This window comes from Triticum urartu, chromosome 7 (genome assembly GCF_003073215.2).
Source record: "Triticum urartu cultivar G1812 chromosome 7, Tu2.1, whole genome shotgun sequence".
Taxonomy (NCBI): domain Eukaryota; kingdom Viridiplantae; phylum Streptophyta; class Magnoliopsida; order Poales; family Poaceae; genus Triticum; species Triticum urartu.
Genome location: NC_053028.1, coordinates 346,477,434 through 346,491,056, shown reverse-complemented (window position 1 = coordinate 346,491,056; position 13,623 = coordinate 346,477,434). Strand labels below are relative to the sequence as shown.

Genomic DNA, 13,623 nt, shown 5'->3' with positions numbered 1-13,623 from the left:
CCAGCAAGTGAAATTACAGTAACTAAACCTTGACTTGCATTTCTGTAGCATTTTGATTAGGCTCAAAATAAAACATCGTCAAATGTCCCGTAATAGGAAAAACATAGATATGTACATATTGTTTAACTCAACATGTACAATTTTTTAATATGTCATGGGTCCTTACACGCTTTAGGCGCATTAACCCATTAACTCCATGTACTGTGTACGGACACACACGGTTGTACCCATATAATCGAAGAGGAGAATACCGTGTGATATTTCTCCTTTTTATTTATTTCCCCTATTTCGTCAAATCCTACCCATGGGTGTATTAAGATTATCAGAGGATCAACATTCAACTAATACAATGTTGGTTGAATTACTAATGATCAGATAATGCAATGTAGGAAACATGGAATCCTGTTAATAGCTTGATTAGATCAGTAAACAACATAGATTTACCCCAATGGCAGTGTTAATATGAAAATAGCACAAATCGAGAGACTGAAAGCTTGGTGGTACGTAGGACGGAGTGGCTGCAAGTCGCCGTGACACCAGTCTCTTGTCTTCAGTCACAAAGCATACAATTCCTGCCAGATCAATTTTCAACCATGCTTAGCAAATATCTGGAATATATATCTTTCTTATAACTGTACATCAATACCAGAAATACAGATTGCCTGTTACAGATTAGCAAACGTAATACGGACTCCCTTCTCCAATTCATCTTGAAATTACGATATTAATGAACAAAGTTTGTCAATTTTGTTGTACCAATCACATACAATCATACAATATCTCTCAGCAACTGTAATCTAATGCTCTTTTGTCCGTACACTGTACTTAAGCTGTTTTTCTCGTTCCTGTCTCTGTTGCTACAGCTTAACTGTTTTGTGTTAGAATACAATGATAGGATTCTACCATGTTGTAGATAGTTTTTCTGAGCATCATTCTCGCGAACAGATATACTACGACACAAAAGATACAAACTCAGTAAAGGAAAACTACATAAGAAATGATCAGTGACAAACAATATCATTTATGTACTGTAAGAATTCAACTATTCACGCTTGAAGGTATCTACTATTCATGCTTGAAGGCCATCCAGGTAGATGACTATCAATAAAAATGTGTAGTTATCAGAAACCATCATTCCGAACGCTATTATTGCATAATAGATCTCCTATTTCTGCCAAAAAAAGGCAATGATCGGTTCGACGCTATTTACTTTTTATAATTTCTTATACTGCAGCTATGTTGCCCTTTCCAAATTAATACAACTCTTGGTGTATACTATACTGCAACTTATTTCGCAAAGCAAAAAATCAAGAGTGTCAGGCGGCCTAAGGCATCTCATATGTTAATCAATTATACTAATTACCATAGAACTAAAAAATAGATGCCAGATAATTAGCACATCCGACTCAACTGAACACACACTCCTTGACTCATAAATCACATGGTTAAAGCAACAAACTAATACTCTCGTCATGTCAGACTAAGTCCTTTCTAATGAAAGCGAAAAGGAAAATATATCATACTTCCTCAGTAAGATTGAATAGAAACAAACCATATAATTCATGACAAACTGCCCACTCCAATCTTCCATCAAATAAACAAATGTTGCAAGACAACTGCGTACAGTCGTGGAGTTCATAAGCTGTCAGATTTGACTATGAAGAGGTAGAAAGAAGTACCTGGTCAGATCAGAGAGGGAGACACTATTGTCTCATAGCGCAAAAAGACACCCCTAGTCAGTCTCCCGTAACATAGCATGGCCATCCTCCTTCCATTGCCCCCTCTGCAACCAACCCCCCCAAGCTACATACAGTCACATTCGGGTAGGTTGAATTGAAATAAACTGACCCAACGCTTTCCTGCAGCCACAAACGTGTGCTCACCAACATATTTAATAAGCTTCAGACATAAAAATATATGCATCTGCAATTAGTTAGGAATTGAATCAAGCTTTTTTTGGCAGAAGGAACCTGGGATCGAGTTTTTGAGATAGGATCATAAGCCATTGGAGAAGAAACCGGCGGCAACACAGTGGCCGATCATCGCACAAAGAACGCAGTGGAGACCTTGGCCAGGAAAGGAGATGACTTGACGTGCGGAGATGTGCTGGCTGAGTTTGGATTTGATGTGGATGTGAAGGGGGCAGTGGATACTGGAGACCTTCGCCAAGAGCGTGGGTGAGGAAGGGGAGCATGCTGGAGGCAGCGAAGACTTGGGGAGATGTCCGAGGCGGAGACACCGCGATGCCATCAATCTGTTGTACTTCCTCCACCCTGCACCCTCGGGAACAATGACTGCAGTTCGATCCGACTCAACACTTCTCCACTGCATCACCCATCCTAGATTGTAGTCCGATCGGGTCATGCATGGAAGGATCTCTTCCTCCAGTTCATCATGGTTCAAGCTTCAAGGAATGGGGTAAGAGAGAAGTTGGATGGATCGTTTCTGTAGATAGATTGCTGCTTCTTTTTTCTTTTTGGGATCTCAGGAGATTGATTGCTGAGCAAAGGGAGGAGGTGGTGTCTGCGAGGAAGAGTTTTGTTTTGAGGAAGAGTTCGCTAAACAGGTGGGACAACACGCAAGGACTCCTCGAGATTTTTTCTCCTCGAGTTTATTTTATTTAGGATTTCACGAGTCGATCTAGACCAGTAATTATTTGGTCCCGCTAGATAAACGGCTTGTAAATTCTAATTAACATGTGATTTTTTAGGGAGTCCGTGATTAGTATAGGTATAGATAGATAGATAGATAGATAGGTAGATAGATAGATAGATAGATAGATAGATATAGATATAGAGGTATAGATAGATAGATAGATGGTTTGTAGTATGCTACCTTATCTGGTCTGTCACTCTGGCAGGCTTGAGGACTAAAGCCTTGCCAACGCCATCAGCCGACTGGGGCCCAAAGAAAAATGATTCAGATGATAAAGACCGCCTGAAGAGAGAACAACAAACATGAATATAAAATAGGATTAACTAAACATTGTTGTCTCAGCCCACTAAAGCTAAAGGTTGGCCACTCTGCACACGGTGGCCCACCACAAGGGTTTCAGACCCCAAGCGGGGCTCGAATGCACTATTTTGGAGTTCAAGACACGCCATGATAGGCGAACGCCGATTATGTAAACCGACCAAGATCGGATCCAGGATATAGTGTTACACATTATTGTAATCTTTACAATGTGTATACTGATCTGTGTACCGACTCAATATATTGTAACCCTATTTCTTACAAAGTACGTAATGAGGAACGGTGGCCTACTGAGCGGTACGGTTCAACACAACTCCACGCATCATAATGCCGTTCGACCACAATAATGTTGTTATGGAGAGATCCACAATGGCGTAGGGGGGGTCCAAAGAAAAATGATTGAGATAATAAAAGAATAGGCTAAGGAACTACTCAGTTCGTGGATTGGGAGCGTGTTTAGGTTGTCGATTATGGTGTTTGCCGCTAACTTGGACTACGACCTCAACGCGACCTAGTCCTCGCTTGAAAAGGGCACGCCACCATTGCAAAGGTTTGTCAAGACCAATAACAACCTGGTCAGATTGATGTAGGAGAGTGACCTTGACCATGGCTGTTTGCATGATGGTAAACACATAATCTAGCATAAACAAAAGATTTTTTACCGACAGAATTGATTTATGATGAGGGATGGTACAGCTCGACTGAGCCGACCATGCCTGCAACAAAATGATGACCGTCCGGGATTTATATATTGCATGGTCCACAAATAAAAGTCTGTATGGCCACCCACTATTTACCTGACAACTCGTGTCTAGATCCATCCATTATATCTCTGAACATGTAGGACAGTAGAACAATAAAGGTGATAGTAGGCCCATAAGCCTTTTGATTGAATTGCATCTGACCGTCCCACCAATTAAGTGAGCATAAGAGCTGCATCTACATATAGTTTGGAAGACGTACATTACACCATGCAAATATGTCTACAGCTTTAAATGCAAGGGGATCATCTCCTGCGTGGACCGTGCTACTTTACTGTCACAGACTGCCGGGTAAAGTTCGATAAACCTACTTGACTTGGATTCCTATATGTATACCACTCCCTCCTATCTGAAAAGACTTTCGTAGGATGTATCAACGACAACTATGTGGTGAATAGAAAATATTCACTCGCTGGGCTCTATTACAGCAGGACAAACGAACAATGTGGTGACGGATCAAAACATCCAAGCCCACCGACACAACTCAAAGATATATGCATGATCCAAGATGGCGGACAATGCTGCACACTAGAGCGGACGACATAAATAAAACCCAACCCCGCCAGGCGAGCTACTAGATGTCACATTAAGTCTGTGAATTTAATCGCATCTAGTTCCACCTACTATTTAACCTAGAATTCACGTTTAGATCTCACAACCATCAGACTGCCAGTCTCTGTCTAAATCTTTAAATGCCTCTTTTTCTATAGGTTCGATAATAGGATTGTTATCACAGGCCCATTGATTGTTACCGCACTACCAATAGGCCTTTGAATTAAGTTGGATCTAGTCCCACCATCTAATTGAACATAACAGCTGCAGCTGGTTTGCAGCACCTACATTATTGTACGTTGATAATACTCCCCATATTTGAACACACATAATGCCATGACATATTACTATGTATAGTCAAGAATCAATCGAGATATCAAGGATGCACGAGGTCTGCCAGCGTCAGAAATGGAGAAGCATGACTACTCTTTGGAGACGACTAATGGAGGCTAGGAGAAACGCAAGTCACAACAACGGCGACTGGCAGTGGCGGCAGGTTCGTGAGTGGGAAGATGTTCATCATAAATATTGATAGAAACTGCGGGATAGAAGACCTTGTATATTCGCTCGCCCGGATCTATACTTCCAGCTCAAACACATACAGTAACACAAACGGACAATGTTGTGACAGGTCAAAACATCCGAGTCGACCATGCCTCTACCATCGACCGACATGGCTCATGGATATATGCATGGTCCAAGACGATGAAGAGTGACGCACAGGATAGCAAACGACATGAATAGAACCAACCCTGCCAAGAACGACATAGTAGATGTGACATTAAGTTTGTGTATTTAATCGCACCTAGTTCCACACACTATTTAACTTAGGATTGGCGTCTAGATCCGCCCACTATTATCTCAATCTCACAACCATCAGGCTGCCAATATCTCCCTAAATTATTAAAATGTTTTTTTGTTAGGTTGGATAGTAAGATTGTTATTATAGGCCCATTGATTGTTACGGCACTACCAATAATTCTTTGAATTGAATTGGATCTAGTCCCACCAAATAATTGAAGCTAACAGCTACAACTACTACGGTGGTGTTTGGTTCTCTAGTCCTAAGACTTTTTCTAGTCCCTAAAAAGTTTCTCCCTGTTTGTTTCTAGAGACTAAAAAGTCCCTAGTCCCTTCCTAGAGGTTATTAAATGACCATGTTGCCCCTAGTATATAGAAAAATAACAATCAAACAACACCATGGGGTGGCGGGCCAATGGGTGCATGGAGGGGCATTGTTGGAAAAGTCCCAAAAAGTCTCGAAAAGACTCTCCTTGAGAGTCTTCTTCATTTAGTCTCAAATGCCTAGTTTAGTCCCTAAAAAATCCCTCCCGTTTGGTAAAAAAATCTCTAAAAGGGACTTTTTCTAGTCCCTACATAAAAAAATCCATGGAAACAAACACCCCTACAACTACTAGTTTGGAACACGTGCATTATTTCACGAGTGTATGCTGTTAATACGCACCTTATCTAGGACCATGTAACGTGCCAATCGTCTCTTGGTTGGGCCGCGCATTAATGTCATAGACCCAATTTTCTTGAGCTCGCTACGTACTGTCGCAAACTGCCCGATACATTTTTATAAACCTACTTGTCTTGGATTTCTACATCTATGCAGTAAATAGGATACAGCCCTATACAAAGATTAGTTATCTTCAACATGGCGACTGGCGCGTTTGGTAATGCATGAGAAAGCACAACTAAGAAATTGTAAAATTGTACGAGAAAATAGAGTACAAACAAAGATACAATAATGAACTAATCTTAAAGCTAAAAAAATAACATAATCATTCTAAGATTGCTAAAAGGAACCCAATACCATTGATTGTCAAAATTGTTTATATATTTACAGTATGTCATAAGTTATAGATATTAGCACAGATTAGGTCGTAATTTAGCATAGCTTAGTACTCCCTCCGCCCGAAAATACTTGTCATCAAAATAAACGAAAAGGGATGTATCTGGAACTAAAATACATCTAGATGCATCCTCTTTTATTCATTTTGATGACGAGTATTTCCGGACAGAGGGAGTAGTTATGAAGTTGTAATTTTTGCTCGTCTTAGAACATAACTATTGCTCTTTTTTGCTAAGCTTAGTGTAGTTACTTATTAACTTCTATTTATGCTCTATTTAGATATTTACCATGACTTATAGATATTAGCATAGCTTAGCAATTATGAAGTTCTAATTTTGCTATGTTTTGCTAATCTTCGTGTAATTACTCACTACTAGGAATAGGCCTACTAATGGCGCACTACAGGTGCGCCACTAGTATCACATCATTAGTATTTTTTTACTAATGGCGCACCATGCAGTGCGCCATTAGTATAGCCCACGGTGCGCCATTAGTATGCCTCCCAGTATTCATGTGCTTTGGCATACTAATGGCACACTGGTGGATGATGCGCCATTAGTGTGCTCTGGCTTACTAATGACGCACTATGTGGTGGTGCGCCACTAGTATGAATATTAGGGATTATTTTTTTCTTTTCTGATATTTTCACATGTTACAAAATATATTATTGGATAGAATATAGATAGCACCACACAGCAACGGCAGATTCATCGAATACAATAGAAGATTAGTCTCCGAATACAATTCATCATATTAGTCTCCGAATTCAAAAGGCAGAACAAAGATAGAACATTACAAGTCTCGAGACCGCGAGTAGCGAGTTTGTCGAAAGTAATACTAATCCTAACAAGTCCTACTAATCATCATCATACAACTTCTACTCGTTATTGATAACAAGTCATACGATCACCATCTTGATAGTCATCGAACCAACCCTACTTAATTGTTCTTAGCACATGATCATCAGTATTAGGCAGGACCTAAATACCCTATATAAGGTAAAATAACATAAAACAATATAGACCCTGACTCTCCATTGTGGAGAATGAAGATCATCCTGTCTCCAATTCTTGCGCTTCGCTTCCTTTTGCTTCCAAGAACCTCCTTACGACTGTCCATACATTTTTTCCATCCTTTGATTTGCATGTCTCCACTTCTTTTAGAAATCTCGTATGGACAGTTCAGATTCATAGGATGACCTGGCTGTATGTTCAAAACATTAAGACTACCTTTCTGATACATCAAATGAGGCACACAATTCTCTGCGATTATCTATTGAAAAACATAGTAATAACTTCATAGTTAGCAATGATGTACTAGTTTTAGAAGTATGCAAAAGATGCACGGATGTCGTAATCGTAAAAAATCTTACCAGGGTATCTCCATGGTAGTTACCGTAGTTGAACACATGTACTAGTGGCACGTATTGACCATAATGTTGAGGAATTTGATTGTAGATATTGTAATTCTCAAAGTCAGTAGAAAATCCGATCAGATGATTTTTTCTCCTTGTAAGTTGTTAATTCGGAGCCATCGGTGTAGTGGGTTTTGTCTACCATCTCCCGTACATTCTTTGAACAATGAAAATAAGCTGTCAATGGAAATAAGTTGTCAACTATTTTGAAATAAACAATATAAATTAGCTAATAACTATGTTTGAGAAACTCACATGGCGGTAGAACTGGAGGTGTATCAACAAGGACCCAAATGTCCATATTGTCTTGCTCAATTTTAGGATCACCAAGATCCATGGTGAGAAGCATACCATCATCAAAACCATACATCTTGCAAAATGCTTCCCAATTTTTGCAACCAAAATGGGTTACGCTACCAGAATTATACAGATTTACTTCAAAATCCACATCGTGATGTGTCCTTAGGTGAATTTTCTTTGTTTCAGAAATTTCATGGTCTTCAAAATCCATCCTCTCCAAGACATAGCGTCTTGCATGGCATGGGATAAGCTATACTCGAATTGTAAAAGATGAAAATTACATGTTGAAATAGTTGAAGTCATGCTTAATTATGAAAATAACACTTGTCATCGTTGCGTACCGTTTCAACTTCAAAGGTCTCCTCGTGCTTAATGCTGAAGCGCCGATCATCGTCCAGGTGAGGCATGTCGCACAGACCTCGATCGTCGTGGCACCAGCCGCACTCCCCCGGGAGACTTTCATCGTCCGATGACGACATATCCTACGTTCATAATTGAAAACTACATAGGATGAGTGGTTCCTCTTCCAAATTAGGGTTTATCGATGACGAGCAACTGACATTTGTAATAACTATGAGTTGATATCACACTTCTATATGTATAACACAAGAGGAAGTTGATCCTACTTAATTAAGTACTAAGATACCCCGGCACATGCATTTGTCGCAAGTACCCCATATGTCCTATTTTTTAGCAAAGTCATGCTAAAATTCACGAAAAATTTCAGCATGACCTTTGTTGAAAATAGGGCATATGGAGTATCCAAATTTGCCGGAACGGAAGTTAATCGACATTCTGGCAAACTCAAGGGCCTCTCAGGGTACCTGCAAAATAATCACGACACGATGGTCGGAGACAAAACCCAGCAAACTCCTTCCCTTCACTCGGGGTACATCAATATATCTTATAGCCATGAAAAATAATACCAACTAGGATCGGTATGACCTTCGTTTTTCATTTTCCGTATGATCAATTAAATCTTCTGCAAGCTTATATGAAAAGGTTCAGCAACTTGAAACGTAACTCTTGCTTGGTGTTCCAAATCATTTCATTTATATTTTAAATAATAGTAGGAATTATTTCATAATAGAATTTACCACAAAAACAAATTCCTTTAATGCCATTTTCAAACTCTGAGTTGCCTTTGTTGCACTAAAACTAATTCAAATAATTTTTATAAAATTGCCACAAAATTTTTGGGAGACCCTTAATTCCTATAAATCATTTTTGAATAAAGACCCATCCTACTCTTTTGAAATTTTTGAGAGAAACACCCACTTTTCCATTCTGATCCATTTTCAGTTTACAACTACAACCCTATTTCCCCTAGCTCCTAAAAATCTATAAAATTATCCCAACACAAGAACAGTACCTACACTCCTTTTTCCCAAACATCTCCTGACCACAAGTTCTAAATTTTCAATAGGCCACATGGATTTGCTGAATCAGCATAAACCTTTCATGTACCAAAAATGCAGCATTTTCTTGGCACGACCAAGCTACTTCACGGTAATTCATATTTTAAGAATTCTCACATTTCATATATCGTCTTTTTCAAAACAAAAAAAAATATCTATGGGGGCTGCAACTGCATGTTGTGTATCAATGTACCTTATATATATCACGAATCTAAACTAGACAAACACGAATCTAAACTGAACAATTAATAGGTTGCAAGAATATATAAAATCTGAACATTACACAATTCTGAACAGTACACTTCTCAAATTCAAAGAAATTTGAGAGAGAGAGAGAGAGAGAGAGGGAGACAGCAAGGATTCAGATTCAGAGAAGTGCGGCAGGAGGGAAGTGGAGAGGAGGAGCAGCATCAGTTTTGAGGTTTCAGAGAAGAGCAGTGGCAAGACGTTGAGAGGAGGAGCCGCAGGAGTAAAGCAAGAGGGAGGAGCAGCAACAGGGCGAGGGCGAGCGCGGCCGTGGGCGGCAACACGCAAGTGCATGTGTGCACGGGCGTGGCCAACTGCAGCGACAGCGCAGCAGCGAGGCAACGCAGGAGCTTGACGACGGCGGCTACGGCGACGAACCTGACGGGGGAATGGGGAAATCGGTCAAGGGCCTCACCTAGGTGCTCGACGATGATCTCGGAAGGTCGGGGTTGGCGGGGGCGGAGCGATATGACGAGGTGGAAGAGGGAGGCCGAGGTTGGGGAAGACGACGATGGCGACGATACGGTGCAGCTCCGGTCGATTGAGAACCCGTAGATGAAGAAGCAGTCGACGGCGGTCCTCCTGGACGTCTCCGTGCGGCGCGGGGTGACTGGTGGCGGCGTAGTGGGTCGGGGCGGCGGCGGAGCAGCAGGTCGAGGGCTCGGGGAATTGGGGATTGGGCTCGGGGAGGAGGCGGCGCTCGGGGGGAAAGGGGTAGAGAGGGAAGGTTAGCAATGGCGCACCCCCCGAGCGGTTCGCCATAAGTAACTTTTTTTAGGTAACGATGGCGCACCACCCAGAGGTGCGCCATAAGTAACTTTTTTTTTGCATAGCAATGGCGCACCAGCCAGAGGTGCGCCATAAGTAACTTTTTATTAATATTTTTTGTTGCATCTAATATTTTTTTAGAAAATGTATATGAATATGAAACAGTAATAAATTTTTATAAAAACAGTAATAATTTTTTTAAAAATATCATTAAATTTGTTATTTGAAAATATCATCAAATTTTTTATTTGAAAATATAATCAAATTTGTTTTTTTTGGATTTCTATTAGCATTCATTTGTGACGGTGGAACGGGGGAGGGTGCGGGGGGTCGTCGGCGGCGGTGGAGCGGAGAAGGGTGAGGTGGGTCATCATGAATTCAAAAAGTGCCCGTGAATTAAATTTAAAAATATTCATGAGTTCGAAAAATAAAAATGATAGTAGTTTTGCAAAAAAATGATTGTAGTGGCGCACGAGGTGAGTGGTGCGTCATTACTAGTTAAAACTAGTAATGACGCATTGTGCCCTGGTGCGCCATTAGTATTTTTGAAAAAAATAAAAAAATAAAAAATGTTAGTAGTGGCGCACCATGGGCGTGGTGCGCCATTAGTGTCTATCACACTAATGGCGCACCAACACATGGTGTGTCACTACTATATAGTAGTGACGCACCATATGTCTGGTGCGCAATTAGTGGCCATATCATCTATAGCCCTTTTTCTAGTAGTGACTTATTAACTTCTAACTATGTTCTGTTTAGATATTTAGTGTAAATTATAGATATTAGCATAGCTTAACAATTATGTAGTTGCAAATTTCCTCTATTTTGCTAAGAGAAGTGAAGTTACTTATTTTTGTAGATATTTATAGTTACTTCACATCGTTTAGCTTTCATATTTTGTGTGCATGTTCTTACTTGTAAAATAACATAAACTAGTAGTGTGACCCGCGCATTTGTGCAGCTATATATATTAATTATTGTTTTCTTCATTTTTCTTTTTCATTTTGATTCGCCCCTATGTGACTATTTACATGGAATATCATTGCTTACATCAAGTCGTTTGTAAAAATCTTGTGGTAGTCTTTTCTTTCCATATATACATGGTTCCACATCTTCTCATGGTAGTGTAATTAAATTGATTATTTAGGAATTTGATGTAAGTTTTGTTCTTAACATTTTGGCTAAAAGGTTCTCTACTATTGCATGCTATTGTTATAATTGGCATTGTTCTTTTTATCTGCCATTATTTTATCTATGGATAAACAATGTATTCGGTTTAATTTATACATATATAAGAGGAAACACAATCAGGCTATGGAGACCCCATTTTTGGTCTTTATTTTTTTGTACGACAACGACGTGTCACGGGGAATGATTAATGGTCTAACATCAGCTTATGCAACGAAAACCATATATTTCCACACATACCTTAATATTTCTCTCTTACACTCAACTTCGTGAAGAATCAGTATTTCCACTACAGCCAGATGTTATCCATAAAAAGTTAATCTTAAACATTTTGACTCTTGAGCGATAGACAAATGATTATTTATATGTCGACGTTATGAGCCATCCAATCCGATCACAGAGATCCGTGTAAGTACAAAGGGATAAGAAGCTATGAATAACTATCGAGGAATACGCATCTATTTTTCCTCGCTCATTTTTTCGGTCTGTTGCATTGCATCAATATAAATTTTAATAAAATGGTAATCAGGTCACTGGTTTGTTTAAAACTTTATTCCACTTTTAGATGTATGGGTAGCATTTTGTAGTCAATTAAATCCCATCGATGAATTTGTATAATGTTAACTGAGTTTTTTGCGAGAGAATCTAAACTGAATTGTGCTAATAAGAAAAGGGAATATTATTCAGAACCACAAATATAAATCGAGTTGTGTTCTCTATTATGTATACCTGTTAAGGAGTATTCTTTTTGTTAATAATCAGACTAATAATCTTGATTAGGTGTTAATCAAACGCTTATCTCTACTTTAATTACAGTAATGACTACATCCGGCGGATGGATACGGATTGTAGCATTCCTTTCTTTTCAATATACTATACTTTTTGTTTGCGGTGGACTGTACTTTTTAAGACGAGTGGATACGGACTGCATCTTTTCTTTTTGCTAGACGGTATTATACGTGTTCAGAGTGGACTCGTTAAATCTAAACAGATTAGTCTAGTTTACCATATATGTGCACGTACGTGGTGAGGAATTCACTTTTGCTTGCCTAGTTTAATTACAATCAGATGCCCACATGCCTCTTCGCACATGCTTATGCATATTCATGCATACGTGACAACTTTTTCTTTTTGAAACTGTGGAAACGTGACAACTTGATAGTTCAATATGTTGGTACGCACACATTAAGATGTTACGTAATTTTTTTAAATCTTAGCCATTGTTATTTTAATCGAACGGTGTAAAACTATTAGCATATGTGGACGAACGTGATGGCTTATTTGTCTCTTGTTTTAAGTATATAATAGATTATCTTGTAAACATTGTGTGTCAGTTCTTAGTTGTAAAAGAACATGGATTATCTTATGAATTTTTCATATCCTATAGGGCGGGGAGGAAGCCTGGAGACTACTATGTGGCGCCTATGAAGGCGTAGGAGTGGGCCTCCGCCCACGGTCCACTGAAGCCGGAGTGTATAGGATAAAGACTTGTGAATAACTAAATAGGTAGAAGACGACGACCATCTATTGAGCCGGCGTCGTCGACTGAACGGGCGTAGAGCAAGACAGTGAAGAACCGGCGGCCGTCAAGTTGCAGGAGCCGGGGGACTCTGTCGACTGTGCAGCCAGCCTCACTGTGCTTTTTTTGTTTTCCCTAGCCCTCATCCCAAACGGTTATGTAACTAAACACCGTATCTGATGTAAGTACTTCTAAGCAACGGTTATATATTACTTCCTCCGTCCCAAAATTCTTGTCTTACAATTATGTAGATACAAATGTATCTTACACTAAAAATGACTAGATACATCCGTATCTAGACAAATTTAAGAAAAGAATTTTGAGACGAAGGGAGTACTTATGTTGCTAATACTCCGTTTCCATACTGTGCTTTCACATAATGACTGAGTCGTGCACACGGACCATTTTTCAGTTTCTGATGAGGGTTTTGACCGGTGTACACAGAGACGTTTTAGTGTAGTGGCTTAACTATTTCATCGTCTAATTACATCAACCCAAAACGCATGCATACTGCTAAATTTAACATGGTCATCGGCAATACGACCGACCAGTCAGACGCATTGCCATCATTGTACACGTAGTACGTGTAACAATGTTCATTGTAGTTCTTCAAAAAAAATGTTCAT

General features: G+C 39.6%; 1 long non-coding RNA gene across 1 annotated transcript; it reads right to left on the bottom strand.

Annotated features, from left to right (window-relative positions):
• Positions 1 to 232: 232 nt before the first annotated feature.
• On the bottom strand, positions 233 to 2,503 carry LOC125525026. The gene is made up of 3 exons (XR_007291112.1): positions 1,971 to 2,503; positions 1,680 to 1,859; positions 233 to 572 (listed from the first exon to the last, which is right to left on the bottom strand). It is a non-coding gene; the product is annotated as an uncharacterized LOC125525026 (long non-coding RNA).
• Between the last annotated feature and the right edge of the window lie 11,120 nt (positions 2,504 to 13,623).